General features: G+C 40.2%; 1 pseudogene; it reads left to right on the top strand.

Annotated features, from left to right (window-relative positions):
- Positions 1–4,522, top strand: part of LOC102470404 (arginase-2, mitochondrial-like) — a 30,182-nt pseudogene extending 25,660 nt beyond the window's left edge.
- The last annotated feature ends 12,498 nt before the right edge of the window (positions 4,523–17,020 follow it).

Here is a 17,020-nt window from a genome sequence, read left to right as displayed (position 1 = left end):
GAAATTTGATAATCTAAGGCCTCCCCTGTCAAGAGTGACCACGAAATGATCACGTACCTCTTGAACCAATCACTGAACTGATCATGTGCCTGAGACCTTTGCCCCCAATTTTGCCCTTAAAAACACATGTGGGGGAACATCTCAGGGAGACCTGGTCTTTTCAGCATGAGCTGCGCGCTCTCCTTGCTTTGCATTTTGCAATAAAGCTGTGCTTTCCTTCATCACACCATGTGCCTATGGTTTGGTTTCATAGCGCTTGGGCAAGCGAACCTGACTTGAGTTTGGTAACATATTGAGAAGGCTTACTTTTTAAAAGATATAAAAATCTCATTTTAAAAACAAGTACAAAGCACAAGAAATTATTCTGAGAAAAATACAGAAACTTTGGTTTTTCTTCTTGTTATGTTTTATTGTTTTTAGGTCAATCACTTAAAAGGTAAATAAAACCATAATTTTTTCATGAAGAGTAAATTGGTACTTTAAGAAAACCTTGTTTTAACATAGCTTTTTTAATCACTGAACTCTTAAAACTAATACTCGATTTTCTAGAAAACCTCTTACATAATTTCCTTTTAATGTTAGCCAAACTTGATTCCATATAAAATTTCCTTTATAATATTTTTCACACTTAAATCATCAGTCCTCCACTTTTAATCTTATGTTGACGTGACCAAACTGTCCTGTTAGGTCAAACACATTTTTCTTCCCCTTAAACCCTACACAATTGTAAACCACTATTTATAATTTTTAAAAACATGTGTTTCCTTATAACACCAATTTTTTTTGTTAACACACCCAAATATAATTTTTATACCATATTAAAACAAAATGTCAAAGCATATAAACTTAAAACTTACTATAAATAATAAATATTTTAACACTTTTTTCTTTAAAATATTAATTCTTGTATTTCCTGTCTAAATCTTAAATTTGCATTTTCACAGGCAGGATTTTTATGTGCAAAAAGCAAAAGCAGAAAATTTACATTTGGAAGCGATATTACAGAGATACAAGATGGTCAAAGGTAAGGCTTGCTATGTAGATTTAAACCAGTATATTTTTCAGGGTTTTTTTGTTGCTGTCTTTTGAGCAGAATAGTAACAAAGTAACAAGTTTGGTAAATTTAATTTTCTTGTTAATGTATCTTTTAAGCTTATTATTTATCTTTTGTAAACAGTCTTTTAAAAGAAACAATAAAAATTTGTTTTAAAAAAGTCCTTTTAAAAGGACTGCAAAGCAATGGGTCTCCCTGGATGAGCCCAATTTTGGTAAATTCAATTTACATTGCATTTTTAAAGTATAGTGTTGATATTGAAAGTCCTACCTAATGTCCATGGTGATTTTAAATCATACTAATAAGATCTCATCATTTTTGTAAATATATGTAGGCCCCAGGGCCTAGTACGCATGTTTGTAAAACAAAGGCATACTTGAAGCTTATAGTACTGAGATCTTTAGATATTAGAAATTTCTAATTAGAAATGAGAATTTAGAAATTTCTAAAGAACTAGCCCTGTAGCTTAGTGTGTAAAGAGAGACAGAACCCTCTCAGTCAATTGAAGTTTGAAAACCAGCCTAGGTGGCCTGAAAAACACCCCAGGCATGTATGCATGCCCCAAATCCCGACAGCATGAAGAAATGGAGAAGAAAGAATTGTGACATAACCATGTCTCATTTCAGGGTCCTTCTCTGTCTTCCTCTCTGTCTCTCCTCTCTCTCTCTGGAGAGCACACACATCCTCTGGCCAAAAGAGAAAAACGTATGGGTTCCATTTTTACATATGCCTTGAGTCTCTTGGAGACAAGATAAAAGCCCAAGACAGAAATGCTGCACCATGGCTTTGGCTTTGAGATCCCTTGACCAACTTATTCAGTGGGTTCTCCCCAACTAAACAATCAAGAAAAAAAAGGAACTGCCAAAGAGGTAGGATACTGTCAGCAAATTTCTGAAGGATGGGTTTCACACCCACCACAGTAATAGCAATTTACTGCCAGTTTCCATCTGACCCAGCCAGACAACTGGACCCAATCACATTAATTATCAGACCTGATCAGACCCTGGACTCAGTTCAATTTCTGTTGCAACTCTCAAGCCCAATTCAGATCAAGATTAGTTCAAGGGACCAGCAGTTAGTGTAATGGCTATGTCACTAGACTTCCACGTAGTTGACAGTGGTTCGTGTCCCAGACCTGGTGGCTTAAAACTCATGCCAGGTACGTGTGCATGCATGCCCAAGATCCCGAGAGGAGAACGGAGGAGAAGGGATTGCAGCATGGCCATCCCCCCTCGGGGGTGATTTCTCGCTTTCTGTCTCTGTTTGTCTGGCGAGCACACGCACCCTATAGCAAAAACCTCCCACTCCGTCCCCCCCCCAAAAAAAGACTAGTTCAAATAGGGACCAGCAGTTATAATGGCTATGTCGCTGAACTCCCATGTAGTTGACCACAGTTCGAATCCCAGACCCAGTGGCTTAAACTCACGCCAGGCACATGCGCATGTGTGCCCAAGATCCCGAGGGGAGAATGGAGGAGAAGGGATTGCGGCATGGCCATCCCTCCTGGGGGGTGACTTCTCATTTCTATCTGAGCGCACGCACCCTGTGGCAAAAACCCCTCCAAAAAAAAAAAAAAAAAATAGATTAGTTCAAATAAACCCAGAGAGCTCTAAACACAAGTCCATGGAGTTCAGAATCTGAGTGAGAACTTACCCAGAATCCCCAGTTGCCATGGGACAGCAATGGCCACAAAAGTTTCCAGAGGGTACCTCACTCGGTCCCTCCATGTTCCTGGGGGTTGCTGGAAGCTCTACTTCAGATCCCACTTCTGATGCCAAACTATTAAAAACTTTAGACAAATCTAATTTAGCTGAGTTTAACTGAGCAAAGAACCATTGGTGTATCCAAAGCCCCCAGAACCAGGTCTGAGGATCCCCAAGGTGCCGCGCGGATAGACCGGAACGCGGAAGTGAGGACCGTGAGGCAGACAAGCAGCCGGATTGGTTGCAGCTTGGTGTCTGTCTGTTTGCACACGGTTTAAACAGTGGACGGTGTGTGATTGACTGAAGCCAGGCTGCTGTGATTGCCATTTGTTAAAGAAACAGACTCGTGAGTTAGGTTGTGCTTTGTATCTAATAACCCACATCGGTGAGTATGAGGCCTTCTCAGGCCACTGTAGTTTGCTTTAATACACGTAGAAGGCAGTTAGCCTGTTCAGGTCTCTAAGGAACAGTCTCTGTGTCTCCTCTGGACATAAGTGCATTCATTCTGAAGAAAGCTGTTTACTCGGAACCAGCAGTTGGCATAATGGCTATGTTACTGGACTCCCATGTAGCCAACCACAGTTCAAGTCCCGGACCTGGTGACTTAAACTCACGCCAAGCACATGTGCATGCGTGCCCAAGATCCTGAGAGGAGAAGGGATTGTGACATGGTCACAATCACCTGGGAGGTGATTTCTCACTTTCTGTCTCTCTTGTCTCTCTGTCTTCCTGGTTAGCCCACGTGCCCTATAGCAAAAACTTCTCAATAAAAAAAAAAAAAAGAGAGAGCGATCTGTCCACTCTGTGATTGCCATAGGAGCTCCATTTTGAGAGGATTTGTAATTTGTGTGACTGATGGGGCCGGGGGGGAAGGAGTGGAATATGGTCCAGTGCCATCAGAGAAGCTGGCTTGATGAAAAGGTTCTCCAGTTTAGGCTGCCCAATTAAGAGACTTTGGAGATTCAAGTTTTACTCCAGCCCCCCAAAAATTATCTCTACAACAACTTGATAGTGAATCCTTGCTCAGTGGGCTTTTCACATTGGAGCAGGCTGAGGTGGTCAGTAATGCAGTGCCTAGTGGCTACAGCTGCATCACAGTGGGAGGATATCACAGTGTTGAAACTGGTACCATGATGAGCATGGCCCAGACCTTTGTGGGGTCAGGGTTGATACCCACACTGACAACAAAACACCTCAACCATTTCAGGAAATCTCCATGAACAGCCAGTTTCATTTCTCCTCAGAGAACTACAAGGTAAGGTACTACATCTCCTAGATTTTCCTGGATCCAAACTCGAATCTCTTTTCCAAGAACTGTGTATATTGGTTTAAGAAATGTGACACTCCTGAACATGTTTTTTCCATGAAAGACATTGATTAACTTTGTATCCAGAAGGTCATGGAACAAGCAGGTGATCTGATTGGCACAAAACAAAGTTTAATCCATCTGAGACTTGATATTGATGTATTTGACCCTATCTTGGCCCCACCCACAGGAGCTCCTGTTGTAAGGGGACTGACTTATTGAGAAGGTGTTGGTATTACTGGAAAAATACACAATATGGGGTTGCTGTTGGAAATGGATCATGATGAAGACCACCTCAGGCCACTTTAGAAGAGGCAAAGACCACAGCCAGCCTGGTGGTGAATGTGATTGCTCCAAATTTTGGACAGACAAGGGAAGGAGAGCACCATTGTCTATGACCACCTTCCTAATCCCAGTTTACCAGACAAATCAGAGAATGAAGAACTTGTGAGAATTTAGGAAACACTATGCATTGGCATGTTCCACAATGGGCATCTCAGAGTTGCAAGGCACTTGAGGGGATAGATATAAATGGTTATATAAGTTGATAGTGTCTTAATGAAAATATTTGCCTCATTCTCACAGTTGTAAAGTTTTCCACTTTGATGACCAATACTAACATAAATGTATTTGGTTTTATTTTATTCTCAGAGTACTAATACACTATAGTACTTACGTAAATTTTATGTAAAAAGTTGTGAGCAGATTGATTTTGTTGCTGTTGCTTCACATTTAAGTGGTTTCCCCTCTCTTCTCACAGTCTGGCTATACCATGCACCTTGACTGTTAGCCCATAGTAACAACAGGTTTATTCCACATCTTTAACACCTTTCATTCACAGGGTCAATGTTCTGGTCTACAAACTCTCTCCTATAGGAAGTCCAGTTTGCGACCACCCAGGCCTCCCAAGATGGCTACCTCCATATGATGACAATGGAGAGCAGTAGCTTGCAGATTGTCACTCTACAAAGAGAAGGGAAATGGGGAGAAGTGAGAAGTGTGATGATTTTACTTTCATCTGTTCTTAACACTTTGGAGTTTTTCTAGTCTTTAAAGTCTGGAGTTTGACCTGGGGTGAGGCTGGATACTGTGAGACAGTATGATTAATCCAGTGTGTTTGATCATGGCAGCCACCTAATGGTAAGTACTTGCATGGTTCTTTAGCTGATAAGTGACAATTCAGAATGTTCTTTAGCTATAACTTAGGGATATCACCATGTACCTCACAGGAGTGTTGAAAACTGAGACAATAAATATCAAAGCATAAAACCAAAAACTGCTTTACACCTGAGTTCCCAGGGCCTGAGTGTAAGATTGTTTTAACAGGCACCTTGAATATGGTAGAAACTATAGGAAACTTGAAATAATATATATTCTTGTTAGTGTCCTCCAGCTATTCGTATGTTTAGAGCTTTGGAAATAGAAGTCGGCCTAAGTCTACCTCCAAAGGGCTTTATGGTGAAAAGAGTTCATCCAAAATTGGATTTGAGTAAACCAAACCGAAGCCTGGCCTACAAAAAGAGTAAGGTTTCTGTGCAATTTAAACTTTGAAAAGAAAAAAGACTTGGAAACATTTTTAGAAACGAAAAAATAGGGCCATGAAAATGGAAAAAAAAAAGAGAGAGAGAGAGAGAGAGAAAAGGCAGAAAGATGAAAAGAAAGACAAAATAGATTTTAACAAAATTCTCAAAGGTATGACAATGTAACAGTTATTCAAAATAAACCATATCTTCAGTCATTCTTACTTTAGCTTTAGTCAAACAGCTCTGAATATCCACATTCAGTGGTCCAAAGTAACAGGGATTGGCATGGGTCTCCTTAATAAAGACAACTGTGTGGAAAAGCAACCATCACTCCACTGAAAATTATATTCCTTATCTTAGAGGAGTCCATAAAATTCGGGCAACTTCAAGTAAAGGGTCAGCTCTCAAACACAGTGTTTTCTAAAACGACTATGACTATCTTAAACATATATATATATATATATAGCTATGCAAATTCCACGTTTCCTTTCATGCTATTTTCAGATTGTTTTTCAAATTAAACATTAGGCTCTGCAGGGCACAGAGGATGTTAGATTAAAGGGCTGGGTGCGTTCCCCAAGGTTTGGGTTTTCCGCATTCACCTAAAATTAGAGTTTCTCTGGGTGGGCCAGGTGAAATGCAACAAAGTTATTGTTACCTCACTTCCCTTGGCTTTGTGGTTGGAGAAGCCAGATCCTTAATAAAGACAACTGTGTGGAAAAGCAACCATCACTCCACTGAAAATTATATTCCTTATCTTAGAGGAGTCCATAAAATTCGGGCAACTTCAAGTAAAGGGTCAGCTCTCAAACACAGTGTTTTCTAAAACGACTATGACTATCTTAAACATATATATATATATATATATAGCTATGCAAATTCCACGTTTCCTTTCATGCTATTTTCAGATTGTTTTTCAAATTAAACATTAGGCTCTGCAGGGCACAGAGGATGTTAGATTAAAGGGCTGGGTGCGTTCCCCAAGGTTTGGGTTTTCCGCATTCACCTAAAATTAGAGTTTCTCTGGGTGGGCCAGGTGAAATGCAACAAAGTTATTGTTACCTCACTTCCCTTGGCTTTGTGGTTGGAGAAGCCAGATGAAAGAGAAAAAGAGTAGAAGAAAAATACAGGAGTACTAGAGAGAAGAATAAGGAGAAGATGCTGTTTTGTACTCGGTGAGGTCAGATGGATCCACCACCAGATTTTTTTCTTGTTGTCATTTAAAGAACACATAGAGGAGAAGTAAGAGAAAACAAAAATGTGGCTTACAACAAGGAAGAAAGCAGAAATGTTCTCCTCTTACTTTGGACGACATCAGTGCTGGTTTGCCCAGGATGTGACAGAGCAAGTACAGAGAGACCCCACACATTCAGGTCCCATTTGACCTGAGCTGTCAAGCAGATGGGCCTTTTGGCTGCATTTGATTCATTTACACAACAGTAAGCCTTGGCTGAGAATTAAAAGAGAAACATTCAGCTTGAATGCTTAATAGTACACCAAAAAAACGAATGCACCATCACATTCTTTAAAGGGCTCATTCTACAGATTCCTCATTAAATTATATAACCTGGCATAACCAGTTGACTTTCTTTCTTTTAGAGCGTACCTGTAGATTTCTTCCGAGCCAGAGGAGTATGTTTCTAATTACGTGACGGACTCAGTAACTGAAGTACACCATACTATTAGCAAGGTGATTGAAGAGCAGTTTTGACAAGCTCAGAGCCTGTCAGGGACATGAACTTAAGGCCTTAGGCCAACATCTGACTTTGTCCTGCCTCCAGTATCTGAATGATCCACAGTTTTCATTTTGGATTCTGGCGGTGATGTTTACATATTTCACAGAATTCGTGTTTAGGAAATGTAACAATAGCTAGAAAAGAAGCAAGGGCTTTGCACCTCTGCAGAAAAGCTGTGCTTCCCCAAACCATTCCCTCTGTCTCCTGTTATAACTTAGGTTATAACAGAGCCATAAATCAGTCATCATACCAGTTAATTTTTTTTTCAACAGCTATTACATCTGCTAGTTTTGCTTCAGGCCATGTAAGCAACAAACACAATTGTTATCAAGGAATGAATTCTACGGAATCACAGCATTTTGGGGAATCACAGCTTTGTCATACTGCTTTGTACAGGAAGATTGGTGGTGGAGAGGACTGCTCCATTGGTTACCCTGTCTACTCCCTTCCTTGTACAGGAAGATGGTGGTGGAGAGGACTACTCCAGGGGTCACATTGTCTACTCCCTTCTTTGCTCCTTCAGACTTAATACTAAGAAATGCAGGATTGGCCTCCTCAATGCAGAACTCCTGGATCGATCGATCTTTCTTTCTTTCTCTTTCTTTATTTTTTTCTTTCTTTCTTTATTGCCATAGGGCACATGCACTTGCCAGAGAGAGACAGAGAGAGGAAAAATGAGAAATCCCTCCCTTCCCTTTCCCCCTCCCCCCGCCTGGAGCTACACAGCAATCCCTTCTCTGTTCTTCTCCTGGGGTTTTGGGCACATAGGCATGATTTTCAAGCTGCTGGGTCCAGGATTAAAATCACCATTGGCAATAGGAGTCCAGCATCTTAAGCACTATACTAGCTGCTGGCTCACCAAATTAATGTTTATTAATTTATTAATAAATAACTTTTATAAGAAATTTAATTATTAGTAACTTAATAATGTGGAGTTCTTACTAAGACCCCAAACAAGGGAATTTCTCTTGGCCATCCAGGAAGTCCTCATGTCACCTGAGTTATAGTTGCTTCCAGAACGTTATTCCACAAACCTCACAAGCTGAGGCCATATCTCTTCACCATTGCCCCTTTACTGTTCCCAAAATTGGTTTCCTTCCTTATCTTAACCAGCGTCAAAGGTCAAGAAGGGCCTTAAAGTGCGTCTAAATCAATGGTCTCAAACTCAACTGTTGAGCTTCACCTGGGAAGCTTAAGCAATTTTCATGCCCGGTACCACTCCCTGAAATCCTGGTCTAATTACCCAAGCACTTTCTTCTACTCAAATTTTGACAAGATCAATAATGTCAAGACTCATTTTGGAAATAATCATGGAAGATTCCTGTTAATGGGATTTCTAGGAACATTTGAATGGACAAAAATCGTGTATGTGCACGCGTTCATGTGTGCATGTGCATGCCAGTGACTCAGAAAGGACGTTTCTGAGGTCTCCTTATACCAACATTCTCAGTATGCCATGCTTCAGCCACATTTCATCTTTCTTTAACATCATGTAACTGCATATTTTCTCTTCCTTTTCTCTGTACTTAAAAAGTTCTCCTCTCATGTCCCCATGAAGCCTTATGGCCAACTTTTTCCAGAAAACCTGCCTGGTCTTCAGAGATGGACCCATAATTCCACCCCTTGGCACCCTGGGTTTCTTCTTTAGAACATATGCCACATGGTTCTTAATATCCATTTCCCTCTAACCTGTAAGCATTACTAGTGCAAAATTCACAACTGTATTACATGGCTGTATCCTTGTTGCCCAGCAATGTACCTGGCACTTAGCAAATGTTCAATGAATATGTGTTAAATGATTGAAAGAGAATCATTCTGGGGTATGGTGGTTAAGACATTGTACTCCTATATGGCTAACTGTGTTTTGAGTCCCAAACCTGGTGACTTGCGTTCTTACTTTCTCTCTCTCTCTCTCTTTCTCTCTCTCTCTCTGTCTTTCTCGGGTGAGTATGTGTGTCCTGTAGCAAATTTAAAAATAATACTGATGACAAATAAAATTAAATAAATAATTATTAAAAAAAAAAAAAGAAAGTAAACTTTTCCCAGTATTTGGATTTTTTTAAATTGGTTTTTGCCATAGAGTGTGTGTGCTCACCAGAGAGAGACAGAGCCAGAGATAAGGAAAGTGAGAAATCGTCCTCTGTGGAGATGGCCACACAGCAATCTCTTCTTCACCATTCTTCCTTAGGATTTTAGGCATGAGCACATGAGCATCTGGTGTAATTTTCAAGCCACTGGATACAGCACTCAAACCAAGTGGGTATTCTGTACTTGAAACACCATATCACCTCCTGGCCCACCAATATTTAGATTTTAAATGTCTCTCTTTCCAATGGCTGTGGAACACCAATGTCCATAAGAGCCTGGATTATAGTGGTGGCAACATGATTGCTCTTTCTCTTCAAAGACCCAACTTGATGACTTCACCCTCTGTGTAAAGACAGTGAGTGCATGTGGATATCATCTCTGGGGAGTTTAGTCTTATCTTAGGCTGGAGAGAGCACTGATTTCCATATAGAAATGGGTGAGCCCTGTGTCTCTCAATATATTCTCTCTGGTGGATTTCTGTGAAAGGTAATTGGGAAAGCACATGGCAATTCTTCTGAAACAGCAATATGGTAAGTAAATTGTGATGGCTGTCATGTTCAGCCCCAGTGTCCTACTCTTAGACCAGCACCTCAAGAAATATTATCCTTGGCACCAGCAGATGGTGTAGTGGTTACATTGTTGAACTCACACATAGCTGACCATGGTTCGAGTACTGGACCTGGTGGCATAAAACTCTCACTGGGCATGTGTGCTTGTGTGTATCCAAAATCCTGAGAGGAAGAGAAAGGAAGAGAAAGGAAGAGAAGAGATTGTGGCATGGCCATCCCCCCTGGGGGGAGGGGGTGATTTCTTGCTTTCTGGCTTTCTGTCTTTGTCTCTCCAGTGAGTACTTGTGCCCTATAGCAAAAATCTCTCTCTAAAAAGAGAGAAAAAGAAAGAAAGAAAGAGAGAGAGAGGAAGGAAGGAAGGAAGGAAGGAAGGAAGGAAGGAAGAGAGAGAGGGAGAGGTAGAGGAAAGGAGAGAGAGAGAGAGAGAGAGATGAGGCCTGAGTGTAAGATTGTTTTAACAGGCACCTTGAATATGGTAGAAACTATAGGAAACTTGAAATAATATATATTCTTGTTAGTGTCCTCCAGCTATTCGTATGTTTAGAGCTTTGGAAATAGAAGTCGGCCTAAGTCTACCTCCAAAGGGCTTTATGGTGAAAAGAGTTCATCCAAAATTGGATTTGAGTAAACCAAACCGAAGCCTGGCCTACAAAAAGAGTAAGGTTTCTGTGCAATTTAAACTTTGAAAAGAAAAAAGACTTGGAAACATTTTTAGAAACGAAAAAATAGGGCCATGAAAATGGAAAAAAAAAAGAGAGAGAGAGAGAGAGAGAAAAGGCAGAAAGATGAAAAGAAAGACAAAATAGATTTTAACAAAATTCTCAAAGGTATGACAATGTAACAGTTATTCAAAATAAACCATATCTTCAGTCATTCTTACTTTAGCTTTAGTCAAACAGCTCTGAATATCCACATTCAGTGGTCCAAAGTAACAGGGATTGGCATGGGTCTCCTTAATAAAGACAACTGTGTGGAAAAGCAACCATCACTCCACTGAAAATTATATTCCTTATCTTAGAGGAGTCCATAAAATTCGGGCAACTTCAAGTAAAGGGTCAGCTCTCAAACACAGTGTTTTCTAAAACGACTATGACTATCTTAAACATATATATATATATATATATAGCTATGCAAATTCCACGTTTCCTTTCATGCTATTTTCAGATTGTTTTTCAAATTAAACATTAGGCTCTGCAGGGCACAGAGGATGTTAGATTAAAGGGCTGGGTGCGTTCCCCAAGGTTTGGGTTTTCCGCATTCACCTAAAATTAGAGTTTCTCTGGGTGGGCCAGGTGAAATGCAACAAAGTTATTGTTACCTCACTTCCCTTGGCTTTGTGGTTGGAGAAGCCAGATGAAAGAGAAAAAGAGTAGAAGAAAAATACAGGAGTACTAGAGAGAAGAATAAGGAGAAGATGCTGTTTTGTACTCGGTGAGGTCAGATGGATCCACCACCAGATTTTTTTCTTGTTGTCATTTAAAGAACACATAGAGGAGAAGTAAGAGAAAACAAAAATGTGGCTTACAACAAGGAAGAAAGCAGAAATGTTCTCCTCTTACTTTGGACGACATCAGTGCTGGTTTGCCCAGGATGTGACAGAGCAAGTACAGAGAGACCCCACACATTCAGGTCCCATTTGACCTGAGCTGTCAAGCAGATGGGCCTTTTGGCTGCATTTGATTCATTTACACAACAGTAAGCCTTGGCTGAGAATTAAAAGAGAAACATTCAGCTTGAATGCTTAATAGTACACCAAAAAAACGAATGCACCATCACATTCTTTAAAGGGCTCATTCTACAGATTCCTCATTAAATTATATAACCTGGCATAACCAGTTGACTTTCTTTCTTTTAGAGCGTACCTGTAGATTTCTTCCGAGCCAGAGGAGTATGTTTCTAATTACGTGACGGACTCAGTAACTGAAGTACACCATACTATTAGCAAGGTGATTGAAGAGCAGTTTTGACAAGCTCAGAGCCTGTCAGGGACATGAACTTAAGGCCTTAGGCCAACATCTGACTTTGTCCTGCCTCCAGTATCTGAATGATCCACAGTTTTCATTTTGGATTCTGGCGGTGATGTTTACATATTTCACAGAATTCGTGTTTAGGAAATGTAACAATAGCTAGAAAAGAAGCAAGGGCTTTGCACCTCTGCAGAAAAGCTGTGCTTCCCCAAACCATTCCCTCTGTCTCCTGTTATAACTTAGGTTATAACAGAGCCATAAATCAGTCATCATACCAGTTAATTTTTTTTTCAACAGCTATTACATCTGCTAGTTTTGCTTCAGGCCATGTAAGCAACAAACACAATTGTTATCAAGGAATGAATTCTACGGAATCACAGCATTTTGGGGAATCACAGCTTTGTCATACTGCTTTGTACAGGAAGATTGGTGGTGGAGAGGACTGCTCCATTGGTTACCCTGTCTACTCCCTTCCTTGTACAGGAAGATGGTGGTGGAGAGGACTACTCCAGGGGTCACATTGTCTACTCCCTTCTTTGCTCCTTCAGACTTAATACTAAGAAATGCAGGATTGGCCTCCTCAATGCAGAACTCCTGGATCGATCGATCTTTCTTTCTTTCTCTTTCTTTATTTTTTTCTTTCTTTCTTTATTGCCATAGGGCACATGCACTTGCCAGAGAGAGACAGAGAGAGGAAAAATGAGAAATCCCTCCCTTCCCTTTCCCCCTCCCCCCGCCTGGAGCTACACAGCAATCCCTTCTCTGTTCTTCTCCTGGGGTTTTGGGCACATAGGCATGATTTTCAAGCTGCTGGGTCCAGGATTAAAATCACCATTGGCAATAGGAGTCCAGCATCTTAAGCACTATACTAGCTGCTGGCTCACCAAATTAATGTTTATTAATTTATTAATAAATAACTTTTATAAGAAATTTAATTATTAGTAACTTAATAATGTGGAGTTCTTACTAAGACCCCAAACAAGGGAATTTCTCTTGGCCATCCAGGAAGTCCTCATGTCACCTGAGTTATAGTTGCTTCCAGAACGTTATTCCACAAACCTCACAAGCTGAGGCCATATCTCTTCACCATTGCCCCTTTACTGTTCCCAAAATTGGTTTCCTTCCTTATCTTAACCAGCGTCAAAGGTCAAGAAGGGCCTTAAAGTGCGTCTAAATCAATGGTCTCAAACTCAACTGTTGAGCTTCACCTGGGAAGCTTAAGCAATTTTCATGCCCGGTACCACTCCCTGAAATCCTGGTCTAATTACCCAAGCACTTTCTTCTACTCAAATTTTGACAAGATCAATAATGTCAAGACTCATTTTGGAAATAATCATGGAAGATTCCTGTTAATGGGATTTCTAGGAACATTTGAATGGACAAAAATCGTGTATGTGCACGCGTTCATGTGTGCATGTGCATGCCAGTGACTCAGAAAGGACGTTTCTGAGGTCTCCTTATACCAACATTCTCAGTATGCCATGCTTCAGCCACATTTCATCTTTCTTTAACATCATGTAACTGCATATTTTCTCTTCCTTTTCTCTGTACTTAAAAAGTTCTCCTCTCATGTCCCCATGAAGCCTTATGGCCAACTTTTTCCAGAAAACCTGCCTGGTCTTCAGAGATGGACCCATAATTCCACCCCTTGGCACCCTGGGTTTCTTCTTTAGAACATATGCCACATGGTTCTTAATATCCATTTCCCTCTAACCTGTAAGCATTACTAGTGCAAAATTCACAACTGTATTACATGGCTGTATCCTTGTTGCCCAGCAATGTACCTGGCACTTAGCAAATGTTCAATGAATATGTGTTAAATGATTGAAAGAGAATCATTCTGGGGTATGGTGGTTAAGACATTGTACTCCTATATGGCTAACTGTGTTTTGAGTCCCAAACCTGGTGACTTGCGTTCTTACTTTCTCTCTCTCTCTCTCTTTCTCTCTCTCTCTCTGTCTTTCTCGGGTGAGTATGTGTGTCCTGTAGCAAATTTAAAAATAATACTGATGACAAATAAAATTAAATAAATAATTATTAAAAAAAAAAAAAGAAAGTAAACTTTTCCCAGTATTTGGATTTTTTTAAATTGGTTTTTGCCATAGAGTGTGTGTGCTCACCAGAGAGAGACAGAGCCAGAGATAAGGAAAGTGAGAAATCGTCCTCTGTGGAGATGGCCACACAGCAATCTCTTCTTCACCATTCTTCCTTAGGATTTTAGGCATGAGCACATGAGCATCTGGTGTAATTTTCAAGCCACTGGATACAGCACTCAAACCAAGTGGGTATTCTGTACTTGAAACACCATATCACCTCCTGGCCCACCAATATTTAGATTTTAAATGTCTCTCTTTCCAATGGCTGTGGAACACCAATGTCCATAAGAGCCTGGATTATAGTGGTGGCAACATGATTGCTCTTTCTCTTCAAAGACCCAACTTGATGACTTCACCCTCTGTGTAAAGACAGTGAGTGCATGTGGATATCATCTCTGGGGAGTTTAGTCTTATCTTAGGCTGGAGAGAGCACTGATTTCCATATAGAAATGGGTGAGCCCTGTGTCTCTCAATATATTCTCTCTGGTGGATTTCTGTGAAAGGTAATTGGGAAAGCACATGGCAATTCTTCTGAAACAGCAATATGGTAAGTAAATTGTGATGGCTGTCATGTTCAGCCCCAGTGTCCTACTCTTAGACCAGCACCTCAAGAAATATTATCCTTGGCACCAGCAGATGGTGTAGTGGTTACATTGTTGAACTCACACATAGCTGACCATGGTTCGAGTACTGGACCTGGTGGCATAAAACTCTCACTGGGCATGTGTGCTTGTGTGTATCCAAAATCCTGAGAGGAAGAGAAAGGAAGAGAAAGGAAGAGAAGAGATTGTGGCATGGCCATCCCCCCTGGGGGGAGGGGGTGATTTCTTGCTTTCTGGCTTTCTGTCTTTGTCTCTCCAGTGAGTACTTGTGCCCTATAGCAAAAATCTCTCTCTAAAAAGAGAGAAAAAGAAAGAAAGAAAGAGAGAGAGAGGAAGGAAGGAAGGAAGGAAGGAAGGAAGGAAGGAAGAGAGAGAGGGAGAGGTAGAGGAAAGGAGAGAGAGAGAGAGAGAGAGATGATCCTCCAGGCCTATTTATTGAGTGTCTCCCAAACTGTGGTCAGGAAGCATGGATTAAGGACTGTTTACACCCTGGAGGAGCTGCCATTACAGTCTCAGTATTTAAAAGGTTAGCTGTTCCAAATGTCTTTAAGTGATATCTCCTGTTTTACTGAGATTGTACCTCCTTAGACACTTTTTACTTACTATAATAGCCCTACCTTGTAACTAGGTCTTTTGTTGGCCAAGTCACCTCCTAACTTTGAAATACTTTACTTCTGAATTGCATTGTTGAACCCTTCTGTTTTGAGCACATTTAAAATTTCTTTTTTCTCCATCCACAATAGGGATGGGCACAGCCTAGGCAGGGAGGTGAGTTTTAGAGGTGATCATTAGAGTGCTGAATAGAGAAAACAAGATCTCTTAACAAAGTAAATGGTATGATATCCCTTGAACTAGAATAAGCAATCAAGATACACATGTAAATGCTGACCACTCCCTCAGCAAACCTGAGTGTTTTACAGTCTCTCATTTCAGCTCATCTCTCCTATCACTTTGACAAAGTCTCTCACTGTAAACAGAACCCTTAGCTTCCATCTCCCTGCCCTCTGTGTAAGCTGGCAGGAATTTAAGCAGGGCCTCTGAGCTCAGCTCTTCCATGACCCTCTTGAGTAGCACCTGCAGGAGCACTTCACCTCTGAGCTTGTGTTTCCTTATCTACAAATCAGGAAGGTGAACTCTCTCATCTATGAGTTCCTTCTATTACTGACCCTAGTAATATACAGATGTTCCCCAACTTATAGTTGGATTGTCTGATAAACCATTGTAAGTTGAAAATGCATTTGATGTACCCAATCTACCAAACATCATAGCTTTGATACCCTACCTTCAAGGTGCTCAACATAAGCCAGCAGTTAAGCAAAATAATCTAACACAAAGCCTATTTTATAACAAATTACTGGATATTCCATGTTATTTATTGAACACTGTACCAGAATTATAAAGCAGAATGATTGTATGGGAACTTAACGATAGTTTTTGATGAATGTGTACCACTTTCACATCATTGTAAAGTTGAAACACGGTAAGTCGGGGACCACCCATAGTCTGTATTGTATGAGACCTTTTGCATGGATTAAGCAAACATAGTTTTTCCTTTTTCTTTTTTGGGGGGAATAGAAGGTTTTTTAGTTTGATGTAAATTTAAACTTAGAGAAAAGTTGTAAGAATTGTATAAACAACTTTTATATACCCTTTATCCAGATGGACCAATTCTTTACATTTGTGCTCCATTCTCCTAACCATTTCCTATCTTTCTACACATACACACTTTTTAAATTTCTTGAACCATTTGAGAGTAAGTTGCAGGCATTTTATTCTGAATAATTCAGCATCAATTTCCTAGGATTGAGGACTTCGTGCATATATATAATGTATACAAAGACCAAAACACACTATAGTGATGAAAACTAGGACATTTAATATTTAATTAGAGCTCATTTTCCAATTTTATCAATAATTCAATGAAGCACTGTGGTGGTGTAAGCAGGAGGGCACCACTGAGTGATGGATGAAGCAGACGAGAGGTTCGGGATGGGCTCCTGGCCCAACCTAAAATAGTCTGAGCATAGCGGTATACACCAGTGGTCCAAGCTAATTGGGAGGCTTGGTAGGAGGATTATGATGTGCCAAGATACTGTCTAAACTACTAATTTCTCACAACCTCCATTCCCTCTTTCTCAGTAATAAGAGAAAGAGAGAGAGATTTAGATGTCTTAATTACACATGACATTTGTTTATCATCACTTCAGTATTACATTCTGAGCAAAATCTCTTTTCTTTAGTATAAAAGTTTTTGTTTTGTTTTTTAACTTTCATGACCTTGCTATTTTTTGAAGAGTACAGACTTTTTTGTTAAAAATCACTTAATCTATGTGTATCTGATTGTTTACCATTACATTTGTTTGTGCTTTATTGCCA

The sequence above is a fragment of the Tupaia chinensis genome, unplaced genomic scaffold (genome assembly GCF_000334495.1).
Source record: "Tupaia chinensis unplaced genomic scaffold, TupChi_1.0 Scaffold143766_1, whole genome shotgun sequence".
In the NCBI taxonomy this organism is placed as follows: Eukaryota; Metazoa; Chordata; class Mammalia; order Scandentia; family Tupaiidae; genus Tupaia; species Tupaia belangeri.
The sequence above is the reverse complement of the archived record's forward strand: the minus strand, read 5'-3'. Positions and strand labels throughout refer to the sequence as shown.